This window comes from Boleophthalmus pectinirostris, unplaced genomic scaffold, assembly GCF_026225935.1.
Source record: "Boleophthalmus pectinirostris isolate CB_2022bp ecotype Guang Dong unplaced genomic scaffold, ASM2622593v1 HiC_scaffold_3, whole genome shotgun sequence".
NCBI classification, from domain to species: domain Eukaryota; kingdom Metazoa; phylum Chordata; class Actinopteri; order Gobiiformes; family Gobiidae; genus Boleophthalmus; species Boleophthalmus pectinirostris.
This window is the reverse complement of record NW_026571299.1, coordinates 15,860,618-15,867,010: the sequence shown is the minus strand read 5'-3', so window position 1 is coordinate 15,867,010 and position 6,393 is coordinate 15,860,618. Positions and strand designations below refer to the sequence as shown.

The window sequence follows — 6,393 nt, the reverse complement described above, 5'->3', positions numbered from 1 at the left end:
AGAGAGGACAAGAGTGGAAATTCTGATTAAACGCCAAGATTAAAATGTTTGGGTAATAAAATATATTGGTTGATCAAAAGTTAGAACATGTCTGGATATCTGTTTTGAACATTCTTGACTCATGAAAATATGCAGCTCTTAAAGGATGTTATGAAATGGGTCAGAGCCAGTGATGTGATGCTGCTCTACATACGTGCGCACTGTGTCCATGACTCAATCCCAGGTGGTGCTTCGAGTCTTATCCGAGATGTGCAGTTCGGAGGAGGTGTCAGAAGGCCATCCTGTCCTCCCCACAACAGGTTTCCTCAAAAACTTCTGCTTCCAGGCTGACACAGTCCTCCTTAAATTACAGAAAACACATAAAGACAATTGTTCATAAGTTAGACATGATAAGAAAATATTGTATTAACAACATGTGCAGCCGGGAGGAAGACACCTGCGTCACGTCTGCATAGTGCAACAGCTGAACTCTGACTTTGGCTGGTTTGAAAGGTGGGATAAGGGAATACACAGCTTGCTTTGGTGACCTTATTTCCCATACAGAAAAGAAGTTTTGTTTTGTTTTTTTAACCTTGGTGCAAGAGTTAGGCTATGGGGTGTGTAGAATCAAACAATTTAACTAATTGTAAATAATACCTACTAAACTACTTGAATATGTGAATGATTGACAGTGATCGGGGGGTTGATGGGCCAGATCGGCAGCTTTGGTTCTGTCCGTTTGCCCCAGGTCATCTGTGGCTAGGGGTAAACGGTTTATTTTAAAGCATTTTAAATTGCAATATAAAATGTACGTTTAAAAAACCTACATTTTTAAAGGACATCATCAAAAACTTTTATATTTGGGATTTACAGTTTTGTTATTCCTACTCCTTAGCATAGAGGCCTCGTGACTACTTAAATCAGCTTTAAGTGTATGTTAATTCCATATCATGTGCCCATTATGTAGCTGTTTGTAGGCGCATTACAGCAGCTCCCACGGAGATAACAAACAAGGCTGATAAAACTGTCAATACCCTTAAGTTATTCAGCACAAACTAACAAATCCCCCTATCTATTGCGCGGAGTGGGAGCTCACAGCTTTTTCAGTGAGCCCCTCCAAAGTAGCTGCTGGTTTAGTAAACAAACTCAAGAGAAGAGCCCTTAACTAAACACGGGGGGATTAGGAGCTGAGATATACCGAAGAAGCATCCGTGGAGTGAGGTCCTTGTTGTGGGGATAAAGGAGGAGCCGGAGATAAGCGCACTAAACACTTAGAAGCGCGACCGATAGAGGAGGGAGGGGGTAAAACGAGTGTGCATCGGGAGGAGAAAACGCGAGGTGAAGGGGGGGGAGGAACCAAAAAATCTTCTTAACATCACGCTCCCCACCTCCGAGAAACAAAACACGCCGCGCAAGCTACAGAGGAGCACATACAGGCACCGATGCGAGTGAAAGCGGGGTCTAACTGTCAACGGCGTGCGCACCGGGACTGTTGTTGTTAGCTTACAACGCATTCTCCCGCCTCCAAGTTTACTTTTTTATTTACGATACTTTACGACAACTTGAGCTGTCTGTTTTTCTGTGCTTCTTCGCTGGTTACGCGGGACGCTTGTGAAGAGGCGTGCGGGCATGGAGGCGCTACAGCTGTGAGAGACACTCGGATTTCCCTGCGATATTTCACTGTCAATAATGGTGAGTAGACAACTAACTATTTTTGCTTTGGGCTCAAGGGCATGTGCGAATTTGTTTGTTTGTTGTATTGATTGCGACACATTTGCAAATTTTCTTCCTTGTCTGTGCGTAAAAGTTTGAATTCAATGTCGTTCAATGTGTTTTATTAACTTTACGCACGATTTTATCTTGTAAGTTTTAGACAAAGTTTTGATTTCAGTGGTTCAGCTTTTAGGCGAGAAACTCTTAATTCTTAATACACCGTTTGCAATAGTCTGAACAGCATAAAAATGTATTCTCTTATATTAATTAGCTCGTTTAGATGATTTAATAACTGAATTACTTAATAAACAATGAACAAATGCATGTAATTACAAAACAGTTTGGCCTGGTTGACGTTTATCAGGCTGAAATGACAATGAAGTTAGCCAAACAGGCCTGACTACATGTTATAACACATATTTCTGTTTCTATATAACGATAAGTCTTTATAATATCCTGGATAAAGCAATTCAGATTCAGCATTTTTACTCTTAACTCAATTGCGAGCAAATATGTAATGTAATTATCAATAAACACATAGGATTAGACGTAATCCCCTCTTCAGATACATCAAACTAAACGACATTAGCACAAGAATTACCCTCTTTTCAATTTGGGTCCTTTGTTTTTCTTGGTCTTGCTTGAGTCCTGTGCTACAACTTTTTCTCTCTTTTCCCCAAGTTAAGTACAGAAGATTACACCCAAATCACACGGACACTCCCTGGGCAGCCAGAGACCCTCATTAAGTGAAATTAGGGGAGACTCGCTCAGCATTTTTCAAAGGCTGGTATTCATATTTTTCAAGGACCCCTTCTTCGTGGAGTCCAGACTGAGAAACGCACCCACTGTTTTGCCAAGCGTTCAAAGCACATTTAAAAAGCTGCTCCTGCAAACTGCACAGTCAGAGACACAGGGGTTAATGGGGCCCTTTAGAAATAGTAGTATAGGTTGTCTTTTTTATTTATTTTTATCTAATATTAGTGCTACCTGGCAGCCTAGGTACAATAAACAAATCCTTATATAGATTTCGCAAAAGCACAAGGATGAATGTTACTTGGTTATTCAAAAAGACGTAAAAAAAAAAAAAAAAAAAAAAAGGAAAGAAAAGAAAGTACAAGAGAGGGCAGTCTGCAAAAATACAATATAACTCTCTTTTAATTGCCTTTAAAATGTCTTTATTGCTTATGGCATATTGTCAATATTATTTATAAAATGTATAGATAAAAATTGTGGATACAAATGAACAGTTTCCTAGAGTTTAGTGGACCAGTGGTGTTGTAATACATTGTCTTTAAACGTAATTTTTAGCTGGTGTGACCTGTAGGAATGCTTTCTGTAGCTTTAAAATCAACTTTCATCTAACTTTGGCCCTAATTCTGTACTAATTGCATAACAACGTAATTAAAACTATTTTTTGGGCAGCTTGGGATAGTATTTCAGTTATGATCCTTACTTTCCACCATTGTTTAAGTTCAAATCTGCACTTGTACATCTAATTGCAACCACACAATCAAGCACGTTTTGGCCTTTTCAAATAAATTTCACACACTGTCTCGCGATGTCAGGGCTCGTTATGCAATATAAACCAGCACCGCATGGCAAAATATCAAATTTAGGTACATGACGCATTGTAAATCTCCCTAAATGTTCTCTATACCTGTATTTTAGCCCCCACTATTTCCAGGAGCAGTACCATAAACTGAAGTTGTATTTGATTTAACACTGTGGCTTGTCCCTTAATAACATTATAGACCCCATTTTGCCTTTCTCTCCTCTCTTCGCTCTCGTCTCTCTCTCCTCGGACTTCATGGTTTCTATTACTCGCTCTAATAAATTGTGAATAAGCAGAGGCCCCGAAAGTCCGGTGAAGCGGTTCAAAATTCCCCATCCTGCAGCTCAAGGCACCCCTCTTAAGAAAACACAAATTAATTCCAACGCCGTCCGTGGCCAAACGTTTGTGGAATGGTAAATATTTTTGTAGGAAGCTCGGCTCTTCCTGACTTTATCTGCGTCTCATTTTTTTATTATTTTGCGTGTCATTCACTTCTATGCCTTTTTTCCTCTTCTCTGTCAAACCTGATTAAAATAAGGCTCAGAAAGTCGCTATCAGTGTTTAATATTTATTTACAGGGTCCAAAGAATTTCTCTTGTGGATCAATAACGTGTGTCTAAGTATATATCTAAAATAAACTGTACTGTTACAAACTTGTTATTGTTACACGTTAAAGGTGCATTGTGTAACTTTTCTAGAAGGGGGCTTTGGTTTAAATTGTCCACAATATGGTGTTAAACTAATTTGTCTTGCATTTATTCAACTACAGCCGTTATTTGTTACTTAAAAATATCTTCAGAAGCATTATTTTTTACTGTGAGTGGGGTCACCTCTCCACAACCCTGACCTGTAATTTGGCTTACAAGTCTCCATGGAGAGTCATACGTATATGGCCATACTGTGGAACATTCTAGGCACATCTCCATGGAGACAAGCAGATGATGGATCCTCCAGCAGACAAGTTACGCAGTGCACCTTTAAAGACACCTTCATATTTAATAGTTAATTCACCTTACCTGTTTTTAGTGTCATACAAAAAGTGCAAAATGCGTAACTGTCAAGAACCAAACCGTTAAAAAGTACATAAACTTAAATGACTTCACTTTACAATGTATCTTATATCAGTATTGGCGTAATGGTTTTCTTTGCGCACTATCAGTTACGGGAGATGTTCGTGTATGTGGTGGTTTTGAATGACAGAAGCAGCGATCATGTGACGCCTCAAACAGGAAGTATTACCTCAACTGTTCAATAGCAACAATTAATTTGATATTAATTCTACATTACCATTCGCAACGGTGCTTTGCTATGTTTTTCATTCCTCTTTTCAGTGCCTATAAAAACATTTTGGTCAGAAAAGAGTTTTAAATTAATGTCTATAAATTATGTAGCTCTCTCACTGTCCTATTTGTCCTACCATATGTAATTTACGATCCAATTTTTAAAAGTATTGCGATTTTAAATGTTATTTTTATGGGTTTTTTTTGCACACACAAATCAAAAAGTTGGAGACGCCCATTTTCTCCATTGGAAAGAGCAAAAGTTTATATTGTTAAGAAAACATAGTGAGTTTTTATTATTTTCAAAAAGTAAACAAACCCACGCATGTATTCCAAAGAAAAAATCAGCTATTACATATTTATCTGTCATTTCTACATTTCTATCACCTACTGTTTTGCTAACAGAACTCAGCCTGTCATCGTTGCAATAGATCAGCAAACACCTCATTGAGTGCGTAATGATAAAGCCAGTGGCCTCTGTGGAGTTATTACACTTCCTCCTAAATGTCTTCTCCTCCTCCTGTAACTCCCATAAGCCCCTGGGAGCGCTGGGGGAGGCCTAGGGTAAAATCAGGCCTGTCAGCAGACAACAGCTGTCTCCAAGACCATCTCCGCTCTCCTCGTCTCCTCCACCAACCACTGCCACACACGGCGCTGCACTGTCACCTACGGCGATCATATTTCATACCACTGCTAATCACTTTGGGCTGGAATGTCTACTGGAAATAAGTACTTTTTGACAGTCTTTGTATTAGTTTATTTTTTGATTTTGGTTTGAATAGGACTATCACAATAAAGATTTCTGAAGTGATGATAGACGATAATGTTGAAACCAAATCATAAACAAGAATTATCCACAAAAAACGTATTCTAAAGCTGGGCTGAGTAAATAAATAGTAGAATGCAACACCTAATTAGTGTAACTTCAGTTCATAATTCAATCTTCTCCAGCTCAAATCTTATCATATTGCTGAAAAAATAAATAAATAAAAATGTCCCACTAGTACAAAGAAAAAGTCCCAGTATAAATTATAACTTCCAAAAATTATTGTTTCTTTTATAATACACTGAATGATAAGTCGATATAATACGATAATTATTGTGACCTAGGTTTGAATAACACATTTTGACGCATGATATATTGCTACAGAGATATACTGCAATTAAAGATGATACTTTATGCCATTGATACAAAGCAGGATAATCTCATAATCCCATATTTAAAGAGATGGTATCATTAAAAAAACTGATCTGCGACAAATATATGGCAGAATAACCCGATAATTAGCCATAGCAGTTATTTATTCAACCCTCTACAGCTCAAATCTCATTGTATTACATAAACTCAGCTAAAATCTCACTACTATTGCAAAGTTAAAGCACCTATGATAACTATTGAGCCCCAAAATATATAGTTCCAGCTTTCATATTGAACCATAAGTTGATATTGTAATTATCCTGATACACTTAGGTCTTGTAAAAGTATCTCTCTTCCTGGCAGTAGTATTATGTTAGCAATAACATAAATCAACTTAATTTGCAAAACTTAACACTTAAGATGAACACTTAGCAATAAATCAACTTCTTTGTAGTATTAAAACACACTCAGAATGTAGTGTTTTCAGCAGTTACACCTGGTAAACTGCTAGAAAAGCTTTTTGTTGCAATTCAGTCAATGCAGTCATCAGTCTACGACGCTGAATAACAACTTCACAACTTCAAGGAACATATAATGAAAAAATAATAATCACTATTATTTAAATCGTAAGTGAAGAAAAATGAACTGATAAAAAGAAAATAGGTAACTCACAGAAACAGACTGTACTCTACTAATAGAAAGGTAAAATCTTTGAGCTGGGGTTGTTAAAA

General features: G+C 37.5%; 1 protein-coding gene across 2 annotated transcripts in view; it reads left to right on the top strand.

Annotated features, from left to right (window-relative positions):
• The first annotated feature begins 1,391 nt into the window (after nt 1-1,391).
• Nucleotides 1,392-6,393, top strand: part of eya2 (EYA transcriptional coactivator and phosphatase 2) — a 43,318-nt gene continuing 38,316 nt past the window's right edge. For both annotated transcript variants that reach the window (XM_055160963.1, XM_055160962.1), the window contains exon 1: nt 1,392-1,671. The gene's annotated coding sequence lies outside the window, so the exon portion shown is untranslated. The remainder of the gene's footprint in view (nt 1,672-6,393) is intronic.